Genomic DNA, 26,932 nt, shown 5'->3' on the forward strand with positions numbered 1-26,932 from the left:
ACGTCATCTTCAATCTAATCTGCTCAACACATCAAGGGGATGGACAATGTTGTGGCAGAAGCCTTGAGCCACAAGTTCCCATCCCCTTGGGATCTGTGTGTCTCTCACAGGGTGTTCCACCATATGTGCTGATGATTTGAATGTCCAGGGGTTAACCTATTTCCTTCCAGGGTGAATGCACTTCTGGCAACCTTTTGCTCTAGGGCTCCGCAACTAGGGTCCTGGGGAGTAAATTCCTTGTCAATTCTGTGGCATATAATGTTGCTGTATACCTTTTCTCCTTTTCCACTCTTTTAGTTTTTTTTTGCTGAAGTTCCAATGGGAGAAGGCACAGGTGCTGGTGATAATTCCTTACTGGCCATAAGGTCATGGTTTTCTTTATTAAAGAGCTTGGACATTGTTCCTCAATGAACCCTGCCTTGGATTCCATCTCATCTGCTGTCTCTCAGTCCATAACTTCTGGTTCCTCTAGCTCTATTTGAAAGTTGAACGGCACAGACTAGAGAAGCAAGGTTTCCCTGCTCACATTATTGCGGTGGTTGAGGGCTCTTGTAGGAAATCTTCTATACTGTCTTCTAGTTGTAAACACTGGATGACGTTTGACACGATGTCCTTTTCATGATCTTTCTCCTACGTCTTGTACAATTTCTTCTACTTTTTTATTCTTTCTGGATGGGTTTAATAAAGGTTATACACTGTCTTCTTTGAAAAGTCAGTAGGTGCCTGTCAGAACAGTTAGGGATTCAGTTTCGTTTTCCTTGAATGCTGGAAGTTTAGTTTCCAGGTTGTTTCATAGTTTTTCTCTGACCTCACCTCCTGACAAACATTCTGTTCTTCCTTGGGATCTTTCTCTGGTTCTTCACGCTCTTCAATCCCCTCCTTTTGAACCTCTCTTTTCTGTGGATATGAAATTTCTTTCCTTTAAGGTATTATTTCTGGTGGGTATCATGTCAGCCAGGCACTTGGGAGAACTTTCTCCTTTGAAATGTTTGCCTCTGTTTTGAGGTTCGTGGAAGATGCAGTTGTTAAAATTGGATTATAGATTCACTCTAAATGTTAATTCTAAGTTTCATTCTTCTCAGGTACTTGTTTTACCTTGCCTCTGTCTTCTTTCTTCCCAAGAGAAGTGAGCGCTGCACACTTTAGATGTTAAACATGCATCATCTGTGTATGTTCACAGATCTGCTGCATTTCAGACTTCTGATGGTCTCTTTATGAATTCTGGTCTTGCAGGACCCACAAAAGCAGTGTCTAATATGACTCCCAGTCATTGAAATAAAGACACCATCTTCTTGGCATATCAGGGCTTTGATTTGTCTTGCACTTCTGATATTCAGGCCAGGTCCTTCAGACGAGTGACAGCTTCATGGGCCACTTTTAAAGGAATGCCTTGGGTGAAATCTGTTGGTCTGGGACTTGGTCCTCTGAACACAGTTTTATTAGACATTATTGTTTGAATTGTGTGTAAACAAGTCACTTGAATTGTGGGAGTGGTGTGTAGCAGGCTGTGGAGTATCTTGCTCCTGTTGGAATGTTTACATTATTTTTGGATGTGGCATTAAATTCACTTGGGTGTGTGCTTCTATCCTTTGTTGTACTTTATTCAGGTGTCCATAATGCAAAGCCCTTTATCTTCTGGAGTGTATGCTTTAGTATACCTCATATATTAGGACTGTGCCATGGATGAGCGACATAGAAGTAATGTCCTGATTATTTACGGGCAATACTCACTACTCTTAGTCCTACTTGTCCTCGACCCAGTCATACTTCACACACACCCTCCCTATGTTAGGACTTTGAGTTGCTTGGTATTTCAGGAAGGGCTGAGATAAGGCTAGTTAATTATAGCTCTTAGCTTGTGGATGGGTGGGATCAACAAGCATTTCCTGTCTCTGATGGGATACTACCTCACATGTTCAGACTGGGTAAAGGATGAATAGGACTAACAATAATGAGGATTACAGCTATGTAACCAGGACATTCTCCCTTTCTCATGGTTTCACATATCTATGTTCCAGTGACTCCATGAAGAAGGGAGATTGTTTGCCCAAAACACTGTGTTGATGTAGAGCTTTATGCTGCAGTTGATGGACTTTTCACACTGAATTGTTCATAAAGATTTTTTTTAACTGAAGAGAATTAACTCAAGTTTTTTTTTTTATTTATTTCACTTCTCATGTAAGTGCGGGGAGTGGTTGTTTGTGTGATTGAAAAAGTTAGTATTTGAACAATTATAAGCGTGGCTGTCCATTTTCCCCAATGAGTTCAATATTTTTGCTAAAACAGAAAAGTCTATGCAGTGCACTGTTTCCAGCTATCTTAGAGAACATATTACAACGTTTAACACAGATCTTTTCATGTACTACAGTATTGAGGAGCCCATCACCCTGGACTTTATAGCCCTGCAATTAACCGTGCTCTCTGCCTCCCAGTGAAGCTTTACTGTGGGTAAAAATACTCTGTCTCACACATATTCAACTCTGTCAGGAAAATGTTTGTGCCTTGCTTTTCTCACCAGCCTTAGTCTTTCCCTTTTCCATTAAGGCTGAAGGAAATGAGCAAAGAGTCCCTAGATGAGCTTTCCTGAGTGCGCAAGTCAAGTTTATAAGTGATGCACAGTCTATATTTGAGGACGAAGGTCATTGACATACCCATTTTATTATGCTGCGGGGAAGATAGTCGAAAAAGGTTCCCTTTAAGTGCCATACATTAGAATTTCATGTTTTCATATTTTTAATAAGTCAATTTGAATTCGTTGGTTGATTAGTTGCTTTATGGACATTGTTTGAAATCCACATTTCATTGACTAATTATGTCTATATGAACTCAAATGAAATCACAACCATAATAGGTTCTTGGGCTGAGCTAGCTGCGCTGGTGTTTATTGTACATACCCTTTGGAACTATATTTTCATTAGAAACCTACTGGTCCTGATGTGTATTCAGTTGTGAGAGTTAGTGTTAACCTACTTTACTGGTTGTTTCCAGTTCTCTTGAGATTTTGGTTTGTAAACATTACTCACTCTGTTAATCTTAACTAAACCTTAACAAAACTCTATAGATAGAATTCAGTTGAACTGCATTACTTAGGCCCACATTAAGACATTGGCGGATAAGCTGCCTCCCGCCGTGGTGATGGCTGACAAAAGGCCATCACCGGGGCTGCCATACATTCGCCAGAGTATGACCACAGCCGGCCTTCTGCCACAAGAAGAGTGGAAATCCAGCCGTGGCCATACTGGCGAATGGTGGTAAGGTGATACTGCTACCACCAGCAGCGCCCCACCAGTAGACCGCCGCCAGCTGTATCATGACCCATGATACGGCCTGGCGGTGTTCTGCTGGCGTGCGCTGCTGGCAGTAGTGGCGCCCTGTCCCGTTCCCTGCCGGTAGACTACCTGGATGCAGGTAAGTTGGGCTTCCGACAGGGGAGGGGTGTGGAGGGTGTTGTGTGTGTGTGGGGTTGTGTACATGAATGTGTGAGTGTATGCGTGAATGAACCTGTGTGTGTAGTGTTGTTTGCATGGGTGTATGCATGGGTGTGAATGTATGTAGTAATGGAAATGTGAATGTGTGTCTGCATGTCAGTGTGAATGTGTGTACGGATGTGTGCGAGAATGAATGGACGTATGCGTGAATGAATGTGTGTATGCCGGTGTGAGTGGGTGTATGCGTGGTGCATGTCTGCGAGTGTGTGCGTGTATGGGGAGTGGGGGATCAGAATGGAGGAGCGTGGATGGAGGAAGTGGGGGATGTCTGGGGGCGATGGGTGAGCCTCCTACCAGTGAGAGGGAGGGAATTCCCTGTCACTGGTAGGGTCTATCGCCATGGTTTTCGTGGTGGTACAATAGCGGCTGCTGGGCTGGAGATTGTTATCTGCGGCCTGCAGCTGCTACCACCATGTCAGTAGGAATGGTAAATTGGCGGGTTGGCTGCAGCCAACCCACCAATGTCATAATGTGGCGGTATGTACCACCAGCCTGTTGGCGGCACTACCGCCACATTACCACCTACCCTAGAGGTCATAATGACCCCCTTAGTGTCCTCATTCTAAGAAATCTGCCATGTGTGGTAATCTCAACATTCCAAGCAGAGCAGTAGTATAACATTTTCAGTTCTTTCTTTTTTTTCATCTGTAATCGAGGCACACGTCAAATAACAATTTTGTGATGAACAATCTATAATTAGAGTTGTATTTCTGCCTTTTAAAAACATTTTCAATTAAAAACATTTAATGAAGTTGGAAAATGCAGGCTTAAAATCAAACAGAAGGAGAATAGAAGAAAAAGCCTCTGATTTGTGCAGCATTATTCATTTTTGCTGAGTCACAAGAATTCCGGTTACAATCAAGTGAAGAGTATGATTTTCATAGTTACCTTGGTGTATCATTCTCCACTGTGCTCATTGATGTTATTTATATGGCGTCTTTTAACAGATGTTCATCCTCGTTGATTACCAGCTGCCAGTAGAAGTGGGCGATAATAAAACATTGTCCACGATTTCCCTTGCCATATCAATACATGTTTTGTGGTCTCCGATAGCGTCATATTTATCTCAGGTTTTACAAACTCATGCTGACATTTGAGTTAGATATGAGGAAGTACTCAAGCCATCTTGAATGTTTCACTCATACTTAATATTGTATTTGTAATTGTATTGATATCTATTATACATAGTTGTTTATTCTTCGAGCTCAACTATTACTCCTTATAGTATTCTTGGAATTGTTGCATATGCTTATTTCCATTTTAGTTCCTCACTTTACTTTTTCTTTGTTTTCCTTATTTATGTCATACTTATATACGTAAGGTTTTGTAGAGATCCCTTCTTTAATATTCTTATTTAATTACATTTTTATGTAACTTGTAATATTGTCTGTATGCCTCTTTGTTCTTTTTTTTTCCTTTAATACACTATTGCTCAAACACAAAAATAATTGCCCACGAAGTTGAGAAGTCCTGAAGCGTTTCCCATCATGGAGTAGCCTTGCTGACTTTAGCTGGCTTTCAAACTATCCCATGATACCGGATGTCCAGTCTAAGATTTTTGAGAATTCCGTCTCCAGCCTCTTATGCCCTTTTCACAGTGCGAAGCCAAAGCCATTCTTGTTAAAAAAAAATAACAAAAAAAAACTGTAACAGTGCTGTGTGTAGTGGTCAGGTTTAGAACTGGGCTGTCCCATGAGGCAACACTGCAAGTGTCATAATGCTAATTTGAGATCCCATACCAATACTGCAGTAGAAATTATAATACTTTTCACATACAAGCTCCGTCTGAATTAATCGCAAGGATTGTGACAAGTCAGAAATAGTCAAATAAACATAGTTTGACTGGTTTGTCTAACGCCAAGCTATGATTAATATGTTTGGAAATTATACAATCAGTGGGGGAATTGTACGTTTGTTGTAGGTCTGTGACTTGTATAGGGCTGCTTTAGATAGTCGCCTGTACTCTAAAGGTAGTTTATAAAGAGAATATTCTAAATTCATTGGAATAATACAGCATCCTACTTGCTTAGTAGGCAGTCATTCAGCTCAAATTGTTCAAGTGTAGAATTATTTTCATCATCGTTTCCAAATTAGCTCTTATGCTACCTAGCAGGTCTCTAAATTCATTCTGGTGCTGGCAGTAGCTGCTGTCAACTATTCCAAATTGACTATGACACAAGAATAGGCACAGAAGCAACTACTTATAATATTTTAGCTCAATAATAGCCTCGGTGCGGGTGTACACCAAAAATTATGAGATTTTACCATCAACGAATAAAATATATTTCCGCCGCTACCTAAGAAGCTATGTTGTGGAATGAGTGGCTAAGGGCTGCACTAGTGGAAACTTCAAATTTAGGTCAAAAGTTTTACATATCCCAAGGCTTCACATCTTCCAGTAAAATTAATACTGGCTCGTGAGAGCTATCCGAGGACAACGAAACAACTTGATAGAACATTTTCTTAAGCTTGAGGGGCAATAGCATCAAGACGGTCACATAATGATGCATCGAGAGATTTTCCGCGAAAATATGACTGAACGGAATTTCTCGAAGGGGAAAAATGTAGGTTATTTAAGGAAAACCTCGCCGGCGGTGTTTGGCAGGTGCTAAAACCTACTTTTCAAATCCGGATGAATAGAGCTAACTCGAAATTACTGTTTTTTAAATTTGAAGTTCTGCTAGATATAATTCCAGCACTATCTCTTTTTGGCCTCTGAGAAGTATATATCGTATATTCAAAAACTATGTAAAAGTCTCCTTGAGCTTTAAGACGTCCAATGTGCACATAAGATGCATCAGCCGCATTGTAAGAACGAGTGAACCTGCAAGTGTCACACCAAGTATGTAAACTATGCAGTTATGAGCAGCCACAACCTTTTTTGGACACCAATATAATAGTTGACGCCGTAGTGTAGCAAAGGAACCTAATGCAAACAGGGGAAATGGGGCCCTTTGCCCCTAGCATACCATGCATATTGGTATTAACCAATTACAAACATCGAGATGCACTACTGACCACCAGTGAGGTGAAAGGGAAGATGGACTTCATAGAGTGAGTGACATAATTTTATTGCTGGAGGTGGTGTTGTATGTGGGGTTTTAGTCAAGGGTGAATGTATGAGAACATGAGTGGGACCTAGAAAGGTTCAAGGAATGACAGATTAAGGGTATGCAGCACACATAGGGGTGGTATTTAGTCCATTTGGGAGGGGACGTGGCCAGATGCCAATGGAGTAGCACATTCATTCCACTGCTCACAGCGTTCCTTTGCATTCTCTCTTCCATCTTGAAGAACAACAAGGACAACCTCCTGATTTCAGAGACAACATAAATGAGAGAAAATTCTCACTATTTGGTGGATAGTGACAGAAAACCATCAGTTATATTATTGTGAATTGTTTAGGAAAAAATAGGAGAGAAAGCAGCTGTGGCCTGTCATAATGGGTGAAGGGGCCGCACGATCCTCACCTTTTGTCCAGAAAGAAGAGTGTCTGACAGGCTAAGCAAAGGTCAGCCTGACAGACACTCTTCTCATTCAGGTCAGCCAGTCAGGAACTTGACATGTGCTAAATGCCCAGACGTCTAGCTGTCAAGTTGAACTTTGCTGGGCTTAAGAAGTCACATCTCCTGTGGGCAAGACCTCTTCAGCCTGGCAAAGCACCTCGAGGCCCTCCCCTTGGAGACGAGGGGGAGCATTACTGATTGCCTCGAACCTGAGTTCTTCATTTCTAGGCCCTTTAGTGCCCAGGGCCAAGTGTCAGTGTCAGTAGGATAATATGGTACCTCTTATCAAACTAAAAGTGGCAGTTATCCCACCCCAGAAGTGACGTAACATCCATGACCGGGACTTCTGGGACACTGGGGGCTGCCTGGATTTGACATCCCATTTGGGTCACATGACCGTGTGGGTCATGTGACCTACGGTGTGGTCACGTGGGGTGTGACATCTCCTTAGTCAGGTAATCCGTCATATGGCTACTTGGGCATGACACCCCTCTTAGTCAGGCGAGCGATCACGTGATGCCTGTGATGTCATGAATGACCCCTGATCCGGAAGAGCATGTGACCCAGTTGTGACATGCCCTTAGTCAGCTGACTGGTCATGTGACCCCAATGGGCATGTAGCAACCACAGGGTGAAATGCAACCCTTGGAATGTACCATATGGGTACATCTTGAGGGTACATATGGGTACATCTTGAGGGTTTTATAGCAGCCCCCACATATGAGCAAGTGGGCTATAATGTTGGTGTAGGCACTTGTAGGCAGAAATTCACCTTGTGACTTAGACCAACATACATCATTGCTTAGAGTGTAGTCCTCAGCTGTTTTCAATACAACCCTCTTGAGCAGGGGTGGAACAAGTCCTGGGCTTGTTTTGCTCACAGTACACCCTGTTATTATGCAGGGTCTTGTTAGGTGATTTTTATTTTTCAAGCAAGAAAAAACTGGTGTCTGTTACTGGTGTACTATATGCACATGTGGGTACCAGAGCTTAAAGAGTCTGACAGACAGAGTGAGAGAGAGAGGCGGAGAGAAGGCAGAGAATGAGAGGCAGAGAGATAGGGGGCAGAGAGAGAGCGATGTAGAGGGAGAGAGAGAAGCAGAAAGATAAACAAAGAGAGAAAGAGAGTGAGAGAAAGAGAGAGACAGAGCGATAGAGAGAAGGCAGAGAATGAGAAGAAGAGAGAGAGAGAGCAAGCAAGACATAGTAAGAGAGAGACAGAGAGAAGGTAGAGAACAAGAGTCAGAGAGAGAGAGAAGCAAAAAGAGAAAAAGAGGAAGAGAGAGAAAGAAAAAACTGAGCAAAGCTGCCAGCATGGTCTACGGTGCTTTCATAAGACAAGCTGGTAGCTCAGACCCCAGCTTGTCTTCAGAGGGACTCCTTCTCTCTGAAGCCCACAGGGCCACATTACATATGCAGCTAGTCTCAGTGCATTTGCATCCATTATTATTAAATAAAAAGAATAAGTTAACCATTGTCATACCTGGGAACTCCCCTATTGTTGGAAAACTGTGCATAAATTAAAACTTTTGTTGAAAAAATCAAGAATAAGTTATCCATTGTGTGTTAAATAAAGGCCTCCTTCAGTTAAAAAGTATTCCCAAATTAGGAATGGTCTCCACGAGGGAACTCCCTGCTCTTTTTTGTACAAAGTGTATATAATTAGGACCCTGCAGTATAAATCCCTTTTTGTGGGAGACCCCCAGTCTATTCTGCCTGCAGCTGAAAAACACACATTTTTGGAGACAGTGGACATGTGGACCCCCTGCATCAATCGCAGACTCAGAACCATGCTATTACAGCTGCCCAGACCTTGAAGATATTAGAGAGGCAGACACTCAAGCACCTTTTCTGGAGGTAAAAACTTTTATACATTATGGGGGTCATTACAACATTGGCGGTAAAAGGTGCTTACCGCCGTGCAGAAGACCGCCAATGCACCGCTGCGGCCGCGGAATCCCGCCACAGCTATTATGACCCACATCTCGGAATCCGCCAAAATTCAGACACCCACACAAGTCCGCCACATCAAAGGTCAGTGATAAACTGGCGAAAACAAAACCTCGACCTCCACGGCAACAGAAATTTGCCCATGCTATTACGACCCACGAATCCACGCGGCGGTCTTTCAACCGCGGTATTCCATTGGCGGTACACACCGCCGCGGTCAAAATACACACACATCTCCAAAACACCGCCACATTGGACAATTCAAAATACACACACCTGACACACATACAAACAACACTCCTACACACCCAACACAATATAAAACACACGCCCACATCACCCACAAACCCCTACGACCACAAATTAGAGACAAGGCCAGAGAGACTGCACAGCAAAGACAACCCCACCATACAGAGGCACACAACACCATCACCCAACCCACATCCGCGCACAAAACACCACACACCACTACACATCACCACACACATCAACACTCACACCGCCCCACACATCACACACACCACCACATGTCACGCCAAAGACACCCCGCTTCTCCGAGGAGGAGCTCAGGGTCATGGTGGAGGAAATCATACGGGTAGAGCCACAGCTTTTTGGCTCACCGATACAGCACACATCAATAGCCAGGAAGATGGAGCTATGGCGAAGAATCGTATTCAGGGTCAACGCAGTGGGACAGCACCCAAGAAATAGGGAGGAAATCAGGAAGAGGTGGAACGACCTACGGGGGAAGGTGCGTTCAACGGTCTCCAGGCACAACATTGCGGTTCAGCGGACTGGCGGCGGACCCCCACCTCATCGTCCACAACTAACAACATGGGAGGAGCAAGTCTTGACCATCATGCATCGTGAGGGCCTCGCAGGAGTCGGTGGAGGATGTGACACTGGAAAGTCAAATCTTAACTATCAGATCCCCCACCCTACCTGCATGCTATCACACACTCCCACCCTCACACCCTCCCCTATCACTCCAACTCCTCACTAATGTACTAATAACACAAACCACACATCCCAACACCAAGCCCTGCATGACAGAACTAAGCATGGACACCCAGCACTAAAGCATGCCCACTGCACATACCCATAACACCCACATCAACCACCATCACACAAGCTCCCACACAGGAATGCTTGCACTGGGGCACACGCTCACCCACCCATTGCACACCATTACACACACATGCAATAATCATGCTCTTATGCCCCTGCAGGAACCCGAAGGACCGTCACCACACAGGAGGGTCCAGACAACACCACTCCACCCCCAGAAGAGGCCCACAGTGACGATAGCAGCTCTGCCCTACTGGATCCTGATGACCAGCCCGGACCATCGTGGGCCTCGGGACAGTCGGTTCCCCTTGCACAGGCACAGCCCAACACCGACCTTCCACCCTCTGGTAACACCAGCACAGCACCCACCCAGCGGGCCCAAACCTCCCTACCCAGGACAGGTCAATCAGCGGTGTGTCCACCACTACAGGGCACCCAGGCTAACCCACCACCCCAACAACAACAGGGACCTGGGGGCAGTGGTAGTGGGCACACGGTCCAGGGGACGGAGGCACAGGAACACAGGGGAACTGGGAGGACTGCTGTTCGACAGGGGGCGGACAGGCCTAGGGAACCCACTCTCCACGAGGCCCTATCCTCCATCATGGGAGCATACCACCACTCCCAGGAGACGATGGCGACGGTCCTGGACAAGTTGCAGGAGACCCTGCGCATGCAGGAGGAACAGTATTTGGGGTTCAGGGAGGAGCTCAGGACCATCAGCTCCGCCCTGGGCACCATTGTAGGGGTGCTGAAGGACATACAGCAGACCTTGAGGGACACCGTGGCACTCCATGGGGCCCCTGACACTAGCCAGGACGATGAACTGCCCACCACCTCCGCCGGCGCTAGTGGACAGGACGCCCCGCCACAGGACCACCACACCAGCACCCCACCCCCTGCAGACAGACAACCACCACGCAAGCGGTCTCTGAGATCCAGGAACAGGACAGAGCAAGATGGCAAGACCCCCGCCAGGAAATGAGACCACCCTGATTGTCCTCCCACTGTCCCACCTTGTTACCCTGTCCATACTTAAACAGCCCCAGCTCCACTTCCTATGCCCAGATGGGCAGTGCACCTGTGAGACTAATAGACTGGACTCTGCCATGGACATTCCTCCACCATCACCCATCACCATTTTACCACCCCCTCCAATAATTAGCACTTCAATAAACACCCTTGAAACACAAAACAATCTGGAGTCAGTCTGTGATTTTGAAAATGTGTATTATCAATGACAGTGTGATAATGCAATTCCCATTGTAAAGCTAACATACCTATGTCACACATCACAAGTACTTGAAGGATGCAAGCAGATGACACGTTGGTAACCACACCTTTGAAACAGTAATCAAAAGGTACAACTCAGTTACCAAATAGTGGTTGAAACCGACAGACAGGATAGAGGTAGACCTGTGAAAGTTAATGTAATGTCAAACATGAAAATGTTCTCACCTGAGTATCACTGGAAATATTGCTGTATTCTTCCTCAGCTCCCTCCTCATCACTGTCCACAGGCTCCACAGCTGCTACAACACCGTCATCTGGATCATCCTCCTGCAGAAAAGGCACCTGGCGTCGCAAAGCCAGATTATGAAGCATGGAGCAGGCGATGATGATGTCGCACACCTTCTTCGGTGAGTAGAATAGGGATCCACCTGTCGTATGGAGGCACCTGAACCTGGCCTTCAGGAGGCCGAAGGTGCGTTCGATCACCCTCCTAGTCCGCCCATGGGCCTCATTGTACCGTTCCTCTGCCCTGGGATTCCTCACTGGGGTCAATATCCAGGACAGGTTGGGGTAACCAGAGTCTCCTAGTAGCCATACACGGTGCCTCTGGAGTTGACCCATCATATCAGGGATGCTGCTATTCCGAAGGATGTAGGCGTCATGCACTCAGCCAGGGAACATAGCACTTACCTGCGAGATGTACTGGTCTGCCAAACATACCATCTGGACATTCATGGAATGATAACTCTTCCTGTTCCTGTACACCTGTTCACTCCTGTGGGGGGGACCAGAGCTACATGGGTCCCATCAATGGCACCTATGACGTTGGGGATATGTCCAAGGGAATAGAAGTCACCTTTCACTGTAGGCAAATCTGCCACCTCAGGGAAAATGATGTATCTCCTTACGTGTTTCAGCAGGGCAGACAGCACTCTGGACAACACGTTGGAAAACATAGGCTGGGACATCCCTGATGCCATGGCCACTGTTGTCTGAAAAGACCCACTAGCAAGGAAATGGAGCACTGACAGCACCTGCACGTCAGGGGGATTCCAGTCGGATGGCGGATTGGTGACATCAGGTCTGGCTCCAATTGGGTACATAGCTCCTGGATTGTGGCACGGTCAAACCGGTAGGTGACGATGACATGTCGCTCTTCCATTGTCAACAGGTCCACCAGCGGTAGGTACAATGGAGGATTCCGCCATCTTCTCAACTGTCCCAGCTGACGGTGCCTACGATGGACAACAGCGACGAATCAGTCATAATTCCTCCAGGTATGTACCCACAGTTACACACAAGACTACACCACTCACGAAACCCTTCCTGTATGCGTGTTGAGTGTAGGCCTAGCTATGTGTGACGCAGAGGTAAATTAAGCCATGTGGGCCCCTGAAATGGCGGCTGCCTGACCTCTAAACTGGGACAATGGGATTGTGGGGTAACTGCGCTGGCGTTGCACACTGTCGCGGTAGGCGGTCGTAGACCGCGGCGCTATCCTGCATTGGTTAACATTGGACCCTATGGGTCCCAGGAGCCAATGAACAGATGCGCCAGCAGTGATGATGCGCACCGCCGTGGACGTCACCGCCGTGGAAGTCACCGCCATTTTCTATCAGTTCAATCACTAGATACCTGACCTTCGACAGGAGAGGACCTACACTACAAGTGCTGCTGTGACCTCGGTCTGGACGTGACGATGGCTGCTGCGTCTGGGGAAAGGGTCCCTGCCTTCACTGCACAGGAGTTGGAGAAACTGGTAGACGGGGTCGTCCCCCAGTACACGCTACTCTACGACCAACAGGTTAGTACACAGGGAGCACGTTGTATGGGCTAGGCCTGGGTGGAGAGGGCTGGTTGGAAGAGGGAAGGGGGCAGAGTTCATAGAACATTAATGCATGGGAATGAATGGGCCACATGGCTAGAGTAGGGAGGAGGCCACTCACAACGACGGTGCAGTTGGTAATGACTGTTCCTCTTTCCTTGTGCATGTCATGTAGGTCAGCGCCCACCAGAAGAGGGACATTTGGCGTGCCATCGCCAAGGAGGTCCGGACCCTGGGGGCCCACCAGAGACGGGGCACCCACTGCTGTAAGAGATGGGAGTACATTCGCCGCTGCAGCAAGAAGACGGCGGAGGCTCAGCTGGGGATGGCCTCCCAACGTGGGAGGGGTGCCCGTCGCACCATGACCCCCCTCCTACCCGGAGTTGGATGGGCGCTTGAGGGCCTCACAGCAGACACAAGTGGGTGAGTACAACCTCATTCTGTGGACTATGCGCGCAGTAGAGGGGTCTGGGTGGGGGAGGTGGGCTGTGGGTGTCCCTAGGCCAGGGCGAGTTCGGTAGGCAAGGCCCCTCCGTAATGTAGCCCATGTGGCATTCTACCCCACCTCAGCAGAGTGCCAAGTCGAGGTATAGTTGCACCTGTGGCATCCATGTGCGCAGATGTCCACCATTGCCATGTAGGCCATATCCCAGAAATTGCATGTGCAGAGGGCAGGAACACGGCGTAATGCAGGGGGCTGCTGTGTCTGTTTTGTCCGCCAACGGTAGCGGTATGCCATGCACTAAAACTCTCTTTCTACTGTCTTCCCCCCCTTTTTCTGCTCTCCCTGTCCTTTTGTACATCAGCATCATCAGGCGGAAGTACAGTGGCACCGGAGCACGAGGGAGCTGCATCCCACATGGCCATGGAGGGCCACACCACGGACTCAGAATGCACCAGTGGGACGGAGGGCGAGGGGAGCTTCACGTCGGCCACCGGATCACCAAGCAGCTACACCGACTCCTCCGCCGATGGGGGCTACCTTGTGGTGGCGGCACCATCTGTGCGCCCCCCTTCTACAGGTACAGCCGCCACCTCCCCTACCAGCACTGCCCTCCCAGCAGCCCCTCAGCGTTCGCCCCGTGCCCGCTCACCCAGGAGGGTGGGAATCACCTTCGCCCCAGGCACCTCAGGCCCTGGCCCAGTCACCCCTGCTGCCCTCAGTGAGGAGGCCATTGACCTCCTCAAGTCACTCACTGTTGGACAGTCTACCATTGTGAATGCCATCCAGGGTGTAGAACGAGAGTTGCAACACGGTAATGCATTCCTGGAGGGCATTCATTCTGGTCAGGCTGTCCTTCAGCGAACCCTGCAATCTCTGGCCTCAGCACTGATGGCAGCCATTGTCCCTGTGTCTAGCCTCTCCCCTCCAACCTCCTCCACCCAGACCCAATCTCCTGTACCCCAGCCCATCCCAAGCACACCTACAGACCAGCATGCACACAAGTCAGCACACACAGGTAGCTCAAGCAAACATAGGCACCACACAACCCACAGGCACTCAAGCAGGCCTCACCCACGTACAGACACAGCAACATCCACTGCCTCCACTGTGTCCCCCTCCTCCTCTTCTCCCTCCTCCCTCCCAGTCTCGTCTACACACACACCTGCATGCACCACATCTACAGGCACCATGATTCGCACAAGGATACCCAGCACCACAAGCCGCTCACCTGCACTCACCACCTCCACTCCCATTTACACGTCCCCTGTGTCCTCTCCCAGTGTGTCTGTGATGCCCCCTCCCAAAGTACACAAACGCCGGCAATCACTCACCCAACATCCATCCACCTCACGACAGCCTCCAGTACCTGCACCTGCACCCAAAACACCTAAAGTGACACCTCCGACAACCACCTCCTCTTCCTCCACTCCCAGGCCCCCTCCAACTACCCATCCCAGTGTTCGTCAGAAACTGTCCCTCTGTAAAGTTGACCTTTTTGCCCCCACCCCGCCTCCAATTCATCAGTCCCGTCGTAGCGCCTCAGCCAAAAAGCCTCCAATACCAGTGGTGCCTGTTCAAGGTTTGTGGAGTGCACCGGCCACCAGGGCAGGCAGTATGACCCGGAGCTAAGGCACTGGCAGACCACCCCCTGTAAAGACTCTAAAATTGGAGAGTGGACGACGGGACCGTGTGAAGACTCCTGGTGGGAAAACAACTCACATGGGTTCCAAGGGGATTCGAGAGTCAGCTGTGACTCCTCCAAAGGTGGTGAAGGGCCAGAGGAAGTCTGCCCAGCCTGTTGTGAGTGTCACGGCGGAGAAGTGCGCCATCATTTCCGGCGGTCGAGACACAACCGCCAGCACCGTCGTCACTGGTCCTGAGACCACCGCCAGAGTCACAGCCCAGGAGGGCCCAAGTATCGTCACTGGTCCAGAGACCACCGCCAGAGTCACATCCCAGGAGGGCCCAAGTATCGTCACTGGTCCAGAGACCACCGCCAGAGTCATTGCCCAGGAGGGCCCAAGTATTGTCACTGGTCCAGAGACCACCGCCACCGCCGGAGTCATTGCCCAGGAGGGCCCCGGCTGCCACAGCCCAGGTAGGCTATGATGGAACGTCATGCCACACACCAATGCCCAGTGTAGGGAACGTCATGCCACACACCAATGCCCAGTCTAGGGAACGTCATGCCACACCAATGTCTGTACCAGAACCGCCATGTCTAAGCACCGTTGAACACGTCAACGACCGCCATGGCAAAGCACCGCTGAACAGTCCAGAGACCGCCATGGCAAAGCACCGCTGAACAGTCCAGAACTGCCATGGCAAAGCACAGCTGAACAGTCCAGAGACCGCCATGGCAAAGCACCGCTGAACAGTCCAGAGACTGCCATGGCAAAGCACCACTGAGCAGGGCAAAGACTGCCATGGCAAAGCACCGCTGAACAGTCCAGAGACCGCCATGGCAAAGCACCGCTGAACAGGGCAAAGACCGCCATGGCAAAGCACCGCTGAACAGGGCAACGACCGCCATGGCAAAGCACCGCTGAACAGGGCAACGACCGCCATGGCAAACCACCGCTGAACAGGGCAACGACCGCCATGGCAATGCACAGCTGAACAGGGCAACGACCGCCATGGCAAAGCACTGCTGAACAGGGCAAAGACCGCCATGGCAAAGCACCGCTGAACAGGGCGAAGACCGCCATGGCAAAGCACCGCTGAACAGGGCAAAGACCACCATGGCAATGCACCGCTGAACAGGGCAACGACCGCCATGGCAAAGCACCACTGAACAGGGCAAAGACCGCCATGGCAAAGCACTGCTGAACAGGGCAAAGACCGCCATGGCAAAGCACCGCTGAACAGGGCAAAGACCGCCATGGTGAAGACCGCTGAACAGGGCAACCACCGGGTAGGAATGAATAGACCGCCACATCAGGCATCGTTATCCCATGTGCAGCTGGGACAGTGACAGGACAGGTACTTTCACTGGGAGACTCATCCAGTCTGGGCACCAGTCCCCCTCCACAACCAGTGGAGATCTGCATCTACTTGAGAGACTGTGGCTTTGCACTCCCCAGGATGGCACAGTGGGCAAGCCACCCACTGTAGAGACTTGAGAGACTGTGGCTTTGCACTCCCCAGGATGGCACAGTGGGCAAGCCACCCACTGTAGAGACTTGAGAGACTGTGGCTTTGCACTCCCCAGGATACATCAATGGGCATGGAGCCCCATTGTGGATCTGGCTTTGCAGTCATCTGGCTGAGGTGCACCCCCTTCCCTTCCCCCTGAGGTGCCTGTAGTATTTCTATCTGATGCCCCGGCAGTGTTCTCTCCGATTGTGGTCAGGTATCCTTTGTGGGCCTCCCCCATGCATTTTTGGACTGGTGGTGTACGGACATTGTTATGTACATATCTGCACTACTTCTCGTAATGTATATATTTATGACTGATTTTCATATATATCTCTGTATATTTTTGTATGACATGTATTATGCCACATTACAATGTTTGACCAAATTTCGCTTTGTCTTTTCATTCTTCCGGGGGGGTTGTTACTGTGATTTTTGTGAATGCATTGGTGTGTATGTTGTATTATGTGAGGTTGGGGGTGGGGGTGGGGGTGTTTGGTGGGTGTCCCCCTAACTTTTGCCTCACCCTCCCCCATGTCGTAGGTGCAGTACTCACCGTTGTCTTCGGCGCCTACGTAGATGTTGGTCGTAGAGGAGCAGAAACACAAGGGCAGGGAGTATTTGGAGTTCCGGGTCCATGGAGTCCTCGTGGGATGTGTTCAGGTGAGCTCTTTCCCATTGCAAAAGCTGTTTCCGCCGTGTTTTTATCCACGGTGAATCCGCCCCGGAAAAGGTGGTGGATTGGGGGGTTGTAATACTATGGGCGGTACATTGGGTTCCATTTTTGCATGTTCTCTATTGCATGTGTAATACAATGCTTAGTATTTTGAAATGTTGGTTTCTACAGCATGGCTTTGCAGGGCTCAATTTTGAATAAAAAGGGTCATTCAACTTTTTGAGAGCAAGAATGTGTTCACAAAAGGCTGAGTTGATAGATTTAGCATGCTCAGTGAGTCATGTGGGGAAAAAATAGTTAGGCGGAAGTTTTATTATGTGAAGGGGAAGCTGGGGCATATCCACAGCTAAAGTATGCAGTTTGTGTTCAAACAATATAAAATCAACATGCTGTAGAATCTTGATTTATCTATTTTACGTTTGAGGACTGTAGGAGCCTACATCATCAGCACTATAACATTAACCTTCTGATGTGTCACTTTCTTTTTTGAATGGTGCTGTATGTGTAATATTATATACATGGATATTATGCATAAATATTGAAAATAAATATTATATCTCTTTAGTTTAAATTTATGTGTGATAAAATGCTTTGTTCAAACGATATTCTCAAAGAATTAAATGAATCCACATGTGTCTAGGGGAGTTGATATCTAAATATAGGTGTTATCGTTATGTGTATGTGTGCGAGTGTGTGTGTGTGCACATGTGTGTACAGGTGTGTATGCACATGTGTGTATGTGTGTTTGTGTGTGTGTGTGTTTGTGTACACATGCACATAAGAAGGCTGGAACTTAAGAGTGATCCATGAGATGTTCTGTCTGCATACAGCAAGACTGAATATTTAGATGATACAAGGCCTTCTGTTTAAAGGTTAGTTTGTTTCTAAACTCCTGCAATAATGTTCTGGTGTGATTTACATGTGTTCTTGATGGGATTGATTCAACACAGCTTTTAAGCAGATACATGTAATCAAACCATGTTTCAAAAGACCTTGTAGTGTGTGTCTGGTGTGGTGTGTTTTAAACGAAAGGGGCTTTGTGGCAATCTTTACAAAGGGCTTGTCATTGAGATTCGTGCATGCTGTAGCTGTTGTCAGTGTTAGCACGGGTTAATAATTTATGTTAAACATGGCAAAATGAATATGCGGAATATATTATACAATCATGATATTGTTTTGTACCCTTTGAAGGGTTTGGAGGCTGAGAATTCAACGGGTCTAACGTGGCAAGGACTGAGAGCTTGAGTTAACATTTCTAGGCTAAAATTCTAAAGGGGTCTTAAAACCTTCACCTTTCCCAACATGATAACAGGCTTCTACTGTGATACCTTTTGAAAGGGTGGCTTAAGTAAAGAAAAAAGCTCCATTGTAGGTGTATATTATTACTGTAGCATCTTTTACTCTTTCAATCAAATTTGTTTGGTATTTTTTGCAGGCTGTACTGCCGTCAGAGTGGGACACTGAGGCTACTTACCTGCATAAAAGGTACTGATGTGTGTTTAGGGCTGTGTTGCTCTGATAACTGTACATGTCTTATTACCGCACCATCCTGCATGTCCTGCTACATCTTGCATGCTACCTTTCAAGCCTTATGTTTGTGCCTACCAGCACACTCCAATGCCTTTATGTCTATCTCTCCCATGCTAACTTTCAACCCTTCTGCGCTGGTCATTACAGAGACATTGTTATCACTTACCCATCGGTCCCACTTGATTAATAGAGTGTGTGCATGCAGCATGTTCTAAAGTAAACAAATACTTAGGTCTAGAAAGATGAAACCTTATCACATATTTCAAAAGGGGTTCTTTTGTTCCCACATGTTTTCTTTTTCAGGCAGCGTTCAACACATTGATTCACTGGTTGAGGAGCTGATGCAAACCTTTACCTCAAAGAAGGAGGGCCTCAAGTCTCCCTGTTTAATAGGTGTTCAGGATAACCCGCAGCATGCAGGTAAATAGCACAGGTCTAGATAACTAAAGCTGAGTGAAGACGCTCAAGTATCCCTTTGCCTACCTGCACCCTGTATCCCGTAACCCAAAAGAGTCTCACTAAACTAGAGCTAATATTGGAAATGAAGGTGGAATCCTTTCTGCAAAGACACCAGGCTTGCACTGGAATCCCACAACTATTGTGAGCCTATTCATAACACGGCCCCAAGCATCAGTATTGTGACACTGAAAAGCTTGCAGAGGATTGAGACTTTGTTAAAAAAAAAGAAAACCTGAGAATCCTGTAGACTGCCCATCTTCAAAGAAAACAGTTACTTCAAAGCGGAAAAGCGGGTGTGTATTATGAAATGTAGTATCCTAAACATCCTAACATATGGATGTTTTCTTATGCAGTGCATTTCTCCACCAGCTGAAGGGGTCTTCTGAAAATGTAAAGAGTTATTTAGTATGCTAGTTATAACCGTGTGGCTGCAAAAGGCAATAAATGTCTTTTACTAATTAATGTGTATTTTTGGGTCTTTTAATGCTCAGATCAATTGCACAAGTCCGTTGGGGGTGACACTCTACTTAAACAGGGTCAACAATCACTGGGTCAACTAAACGACAGAACATGAGCGCTACAGCTACCAAATCAGTACTTACAACTGTTCATGTACAAGGTCAAAGAACTGTGTTGCCTCACTCACCCCAAAACTCTACCACAGCAGAAAGCTCCTCGAGGTTGGGAGCAGTTTCTGCATGTCTCTGCAGACCTCAACATTCCTTCTATGCTTGTAGGTAATGCTGAACGCAGGAAACTTTTTAAAACTTAAAAGATCCGGCTTATTCGCCTCCAGAGACCCCGCTACCTATTGTATTCCACCCCTGCTAAAAGACACTAATATCACCTTTTTTAACCCCAGCTGTCACCTGAAAGGAGTGCCAAGGCTCTAGTTCTGGAACCTTACAGGTTTCTTTCAGAATAAAGATGTGGCTACCTGTCTAATGCATCTTTGAAAACTGTCTTGCGTAGCTGGGTAGTATACAGCAATGTTTATGTTTGTTTAGAGGTGTTTTCATTTGTTTTATTTTTTGTAGTAAATGGAAAGTGCCCTTGTGGTATGAAAACAGATTTGTAAATAAAACCATTTAAAAAAACTTTTTATTATTTGTTTGGTATCTTTTACAAAATATGTTATTTTGAAAGCTTCAATATGTATGTTTAATTGGGATTAACAAACCACACAAAGGTATTCAGATTTAATAATATTTTATTTTTATTTTGCACATTTAACCTTACACAAAGGGGTACCTCACACAGGCTTACACGTTTGACAAACTGTGAAAGCTGATGTAGCAGTGCTTGCTGTAGGTCTTCTCTTTCGCAAGACAGTTGTAGTTAGCAAGGTCACTTGTATATAGATTTAAAAAAATTCTAAGCGTAACACCCTCTGATATTTTAATAATACTATATATACTACTTTTAAACTTTTTTAAATACGGGAATATCAGTTTTGTATAGATGCAGTGCGTGGGGAATGCTGCAATGCTGTCAAACACCATAACAGTGTCTTTATCTAGAAACAGAGCCACCCAATGAGTTCCTCCCTTTTAGAGCTCATCTGTGTTAAACACAAGAGAGTCCAACTTCAGCAGGTAATGTATCAATTGAAAATACCCCTAAAAAGTATTACTTGGCATATGTTTGTTTGCTTAAGAAATCACAAATCTGAAAAGTGTCCTTTTTACAACAGTTAAAATATGATCAAACAAAATGTAGTGAGTGCGGGTGATTTGGATGATGTTTTCAAACTCAGAGAATACAACCCTATTCACCTTCGCCTCTAGGAGTTGCTTAAAATGTACTTCAGCTTTTAGATTTCCATTCTTGATCAGGTTGTACAGGTCGCTGTCTACCCTCTTTCGACATGATGACTCCAGAGTCCCACAGGTGTTTTCCTGTTACTGAAACCTGTCCTAGATATTCCCTAACAAAACTATTGTCTTCACAGTTGGGTGTGTGTATAGTTTTGCAGGAATTACAGCTCCCTTGTGAAACAGCGCAGTGTAATTGAAGGGCTTTGAGGTGTAGACCACTAAAAGCTGTGTTATTGACAAACCCTATGATGATGAATTTTGGTAGTTGTCCCAAAAATACATTTTGTTGTTGGGTTAACCTCGTCCCTGCGGGCATGCTGAATATCTTCAAAGCTACTCTTTCAGCAGCATACTTGATGTTCAATAGCTGTAAAGCCTCAGCGTGTTCCAGTAGAATGCTGAGTGACACTTTCACACTTTTCGAAATAAACTAATGGCCAGTATGAAAAATGTACACCACTGTGAATTGCCGCTTATGAGACAGAAAAGGTCTTTGTTGCGAGTGAATTGATTTTAACATCAATACCATCGATGAGTAGCTTATCTTGGAGAAAGAGATTGGAATGTATACAATTGAGGAGGAGATCAAACTGTTTAATTTCAGATGCAAAGCTAGGTCTCTTTACAAAACATTTAATGGGTCTGTCCAGCTCCTTGTCTCCAAAATGTGCCCATGTGTCCTTCTAGAATAGCCCAGGCGTCACTGCTGTATTTGAGAATACTCTCAAAGTAGGCATTGTAGGTGTACATATCATCACTTTGGGTTGTGAAACATTCACCGAGGGTAATATTTACTTGGGTAAACATGGTAGCTACGGGGTAGGTGATTGTTGTAACTTTAGCATCAGTGTCTATGTTGGCACCATTTCTTTTGTGATTTTACAGACCAGATGTAGAAGAGTAGTGTTGAGATCTAGATACATGTCGTTAGACCCTGACATAAAAAAACTCTATCAGAGAGTGCAGAGTTAAAGCACCTGCAGGCCTGTCTTTAATGAAAAATCTACTTTCGATGCTTATTTGCATCGGCTTTTCTTAGGAATGGGGCATGCCCCTCCGCCTTGATGCTTTTTGCTTCTTTTTCACACTTGTGTTATGCTTATAGATAGCCAAGCTTCTCCTTGGGGTCCTTGGGGTAGTTTGTTCATTGGCTTAGCTACTTCCGATGTCACAGACCCTACCACATCCTGGGCAATGTTTGCAGCGGTTGCTTTAATGTAGGGTTTTGCCATTTCATAACCTCTTTTCAAGAAAGGCATTGCTCTTCTAAACGAACTGGGAAAAAAACTCCAAGCCCAATATCATACATTACCGGGGAACCTTGAAAGAATGGGGGTCCACCATATCTGGCCTGGTGTCTCTATTAGTCCCTGGAAAGGGCAATGTCGCCATGTGTATTTATGAACACCATGACGGCTTTTTTAATAGTCAGTGTCTTGGCCTTAAATGAAGCTTGACAATCACTTTCCCATATTTAAAAGACACCGGTTCAGACTGTTTTCAAAAGTGTTTCTTTTCGTAACTGGTACGTAGTCTGACATGATATATTGAATATTTACCAACATGTTGTTTTCACAATTCACCTGTACCCACCTTAACAAGAGGGAATAACTATCTCACACCCTCTGAAGTTCTATATTATTGGTATATATGAAGAGCATATAGAATCCTTGGTTAATATCAGGAAACATATGGTCCGGCTCCACAGTGCTTTTCATATGTTGTACAGTCCCTAATACTCTGCTTAATTTACCCATACAGATAAACTCTGTATCAAGTCTAGGCATTTTCATGAACACCTTCCTTCGGAAGCTATCTAAATATAAATGAATATCTGAATATGCCTCAATGCTGGCTATGGATTTGTTGATGGCCTCAACCACAGTGGCGGTGGAGGGGTACTATTTGGGAGTAAACCCGGCATAGAGATATGCGACCTTCTGATCACACTTCATAGTAAGCTTGGCCTCTGCCCAGGTAAACTTATTCCATGTTCCGGGGTATTAGATTTCAGTTAGGGCTGCCTCCCACTCCCCTTTTAGGCCTACAGATTTAGCCAGTTTCACTGTAAAATTAAAAATGTGACTGACGGGGAACATGCCCATTGAAGGTAACGTGAAATAAAATGACCTGGTCTCTGGTGTAGAGAGCTCTATACTCACATGACCTTTAGATTGCTAGCCTGCACCCATCTGTTCCATTTCTCGAATCAATCGATTTGATTAAGGCTTTCTTTTCTACCCATCTACCTTTCCATTTCTGAACATTTTCAACCCTGTAGACCTGCTGGAGATTGTCCACCAACTTTTGTAACTCTTCTTTAAAAAAAAGACCGTAACCTAATAACCGTTGTAATCTTTTAAACTGTACATATATATATATCTATAAATTCTTTAAGATCTACTTGTGCCACTCTAAATATTTTATTGCTAAATGTCTGTTGGTAGCCTTTTGAAAAGACCCCTTTTAACTTATACACCCTAAAATGATCACCTTCCTTTAGAAGAGGTTTCTTTACTTTGATTGCAAACCGATTGCTGAACATGGTTCTCCACATTGCTAAAAACATTTGCGTCATTACTGCTAGTGGCACTGTTTTGATGGTTCTGTTGTAGCAGGCATTAAAAACATCTATAAATGTCTGTAATACGTCCATATAACGGTATGTGTTGTAAGCTGTGAAATGTCTCCACATCCTGAGGTTCTGTTAAAATGCTCCTGCTTTGACCTCTGTATCCATTATAAAATGATGGATTGAGTGTTGTTTTAATACGTTCTGAAGCCGTTTGTTGAAAAATTATTTTCTTGTGTCTGTCTGCAGTGTCTGAGGGGTTCTGCCTTTACTGAATATGGCATCTTATCATGTAGTGCTTCTGCAAAGACGTACTTGGATAATACATCTATGATCGTTAATATGTATCCCCTTTTGTTGTTATGTTTGGCTAGATCTTGAAGACTCATGATGTCTGCCTGCCTGTGATAATCTATTTGCGCATTAACAATGGTCAGCTTCCGCTTGAATAAGCAGTAAAAATTAACTGAATTAACCAGTGGTGGTGTACCATCTCCCCTTGCTCTTTTTGATGATGCTTTCTGCAATGCAAAAAAAGAAAGAAGGACAACCTGTTAGGTAATATTGAATATGTGTCTGCATGCAGAATTTAAAAATGTAAAAAAAAATATCTTTTTACTCACTTAAGAGCATGATGCTTGTTTAAAAAATCCTCCTATCTCTTGAGAGTTACGCAGATACATCAACACAAACCACCGCCCGAACTCACCCCTGGCTCTCACACGATAACGCTAATAGGCGACGACTGGGCTGGAGACCTCATTTCTTCATACATTGGAGCGTTAGGCGCCATTTTAGGCCCTTCTGCATCATCCATCTCGACAAAACTGCTTCAAGCCAATGCCTCGTTACTGGAGGCCACACTGCTGCTGGATCCGTCCTTAGGGAAAATCAGCCACATCAATTAATTGAGGCTAAGAGCTGCAAACGTCTTGCACAACTCCTCAATTAAAATCTGTGACATTGTGACCTGTGTCCTTAGAACTGTTCTGCTGCAAAACTGGGGTAATCGGTGCAGGTGTCACACTTTGGTAATATTTACCAATGGTGTTCATGCCATTTGTATCTGGCGTCTTTTTGGCGATGTAGTTGTACTGCTTCAAAATGTTAACAGAATCTCTTTCCAGGAGGAGCACAGGGCTCTGGCAGCCTCCACGCTGGGAGTTCCTTCTAGGTATTCCTTTCTCCAAAAGGGGCCATACTCCTCTACGTCTCAACTTAATCACATGGTCTTCAGGGTGTTGGGGTTACAACATGCCCAGGCATGTTGCAGTCCTCCTGAGCAGGGGTGCAACAAGCCCGGGCATGTTTAGACACCAAATGGGGTCTGACACCACTACACCATATCCTATTCATATGTTCTGTAGGGATCAGAAGTCCAGCTGACTGAGGGCATGTCACAACTGGGTGACATGCTCTTCCGGGGCAGGTTTCACTTGTAACATTACCACCATCACGTAATCGGTCACCTGACTAAGGGGGGGTCCCCCCCTGCAGCCATTTGACTGATCACCTGGCTACAGTGATGTCACACCCCGTGGGTCCACACCCCATGGGACCTGGATGTGACGTTACATCTGGAGTGGGCGCTCAGAGGCCTGGAAGTCCCATCCAAAGAAGTTACATCACTTCCAGGGTGGGATAACTGTCACTTTTAGTTTAATGAAAGGTATCATATTATCCTGCTAATCAATGATACTTTGTCACAGAGTGGGGTGGGATCAGCAACTCTCACTGATCCCATCTACTCTTTGGCGAGTGAAGGACTGCTGCCTTCCCTCACTGGCTGACCTTAGTTTAGCCAGTGAGTGAATGTAGCAGTCCCATGTGATGGGGGAAGGATGAAGACCTGGGATGAGAGGCTGGTGGCTTTAACAGAGGCAATAAAGAGAGGGCACCCTACCTCCCATGCCTGAAGCCAGCACTGGAGACATCAACAAACAGTGAATAGGCCTTAAATCAATTCCAGAGTTGTGAGCTGGAAATGAATCCCTCCCTTCTAACTCTTATTTTGACTTCTAGCAGTTGTATTATAGAAACTACACACATGATTAGCTCTCATTGGTGCCTAAAGATATGTCAAACCGACCCAGCTAAAAATAAGGGGAAGTAGAAAGTACCCACACAAGAGAGAGAAGAGCAAGTAAACATGAAACAGAACTGTGTAGCCTATACAATATCAGAGTAAATGATTTGCTAGCAGTTAAGGAGTGGAAGTGAGAGCCCAGTCCAGCAGAGAAAAAAAGAAGTGACACAGTGATAAAGAGGGAACATCCCAACTCTGTAAGAGAAGATACAAGCAAATGCCTTTGAGACTGACACAAGGGCATCTTTAAAACAGAGATGTAGAACCAGCAATGAGAGGATAAGATTCTTCATAACACCACAGAAAGTGTGTGAATGGGTGGAATCACAAACAAATGGACAGGGAGGTTTTTGAGTATTTAAGCAAAGACAGAATAAGGTTAAAAGAACCCATCCAGATGCCCCCACTAAATGAAATACAGGAAAAAAGTGGCAGCTGGACAAACTAAAAGCCCAACTAGTACTGGAAGTATTAGTACTTTGAGGTGAAACAGACACTGACTCTAAACAAGCCCTGGAAATATCTCAACTAACGACAGGAGAAGAGAAACTGCTAAAAAGAAACTTTTGCTTGGCTGATGATTGCCAATAAGCAGCAAGCACCATGAGTGGTGAAGTGAGTGAAAGAAGTAATGATAACATACTAAAAAGTCTTATTCAACAATGGCGTTAACTGACCTGAATAAATGAAGGACTTTTTGTTGCCAGCCAGGACTTCTAGTGGCAGAAGAGTCTCTTCAATACACAACACTTTTTGGGTAGTAAGTTAAAAGGTATTACCAAATGACAGGCACAAGTCTGATATTCAAAGCAGTTTAGAGGGGGAGCATTAGTAGCCTTTCATGGGGGGGGAATAAGGGTGTGTTGAAAAATGGGTGATTGGTAAGGGCAGGTAGGTACCTACACTTAGCAATAGGCCACTAACCTCCACTTAGGTCCAGTTAGGTCTCAGTAAATTAAACCCAGCTCAACCCTTGGTAGCTTGGCAACGAGCGACAAGGCTTAATTTAGGAGACAGAGTGTAAAGCATTCACATATCACAAAACAGTAATTAAATCAAACACAGGAAACAGTTTAAAAATCCAAGACCAATTTATAACAATAGATTATATTTGTATCTTTAAAATGACATAAAAACAAATA

The sequence above is a fragment of the Pleurodeles waltl genome, chromosome 4_2, assembly GCF_031143425.1.
Source record: "Pleurodeles waltl isolate 20211129_DDA chromosome 4_2, aPleWal1.hap1.20221129, whole genome shotgun sequence".
Lineage (NCBI taxonomy): Eukaryota > Metazoa > Chordata > Amphibia > Caudata > Salamandridae > Pleurodeles > Pleurodeles waltl.